The sequence below is a fragment of the Solanum pennellii genome, chromosome 7 (assembly GCF_001406875.1).
Source record: "Solanum pennellii chromosome 7, SPENNV200".
In the NCBI taxonomy this organism is placed as follows: Eukaryota; Viridiplantae; Streptophyta; class Magnoliopsida; order Solanales; family Solanaceae; genus Solanum; species Solanum pennellii.
The window spans coordinates 63511992-63512492 of record NC_028643.1 but is presented as its reverse complement, the minus strand read 5'-3'; positions in this window follow the sequence as shown (position 1 = coordinate 63512492).

The window sequence follows — 501 nt, the reverse complement described above, 5'->3', positions numbered from 1 at the left end:
ATCCCACCAAGACAAGTCAGATTTCAACTATCATAATTCGATTGGTATTTATATAATATGATATATCTAATATTTAATTACTTAATTTAATATTCCAAAACTTAACCCATAATGTGATAAGAATAAGAAATTAAATTAAATTATCTACTAACCACACATAATATAGCAATCATTACCTATATATATATATATATATATATATATTTGCATTAAATTCTAGTTTCAAAATCTTTTTCCAGAACCCACGTTGCCACGTTGAACACCCCTAATTTCTTCACATTACAGCATGCATGCCATTTGTTTTGTTTTTTTGTCTTTTTCTTTAATTGTTTTGTTTAATCTTCATTCCTTGTTATACATATATATAATATAATTAACTATATAAAAATTGATATATATGCACATCTATGTGCAGAAAATAAGAAGCTAAAGGAAAAGAAACTCACCTTCTCGTAGCCGCAAGAGAGAAACCCTTCGCCCCTTCTTCTTTTTTTTTTTTTG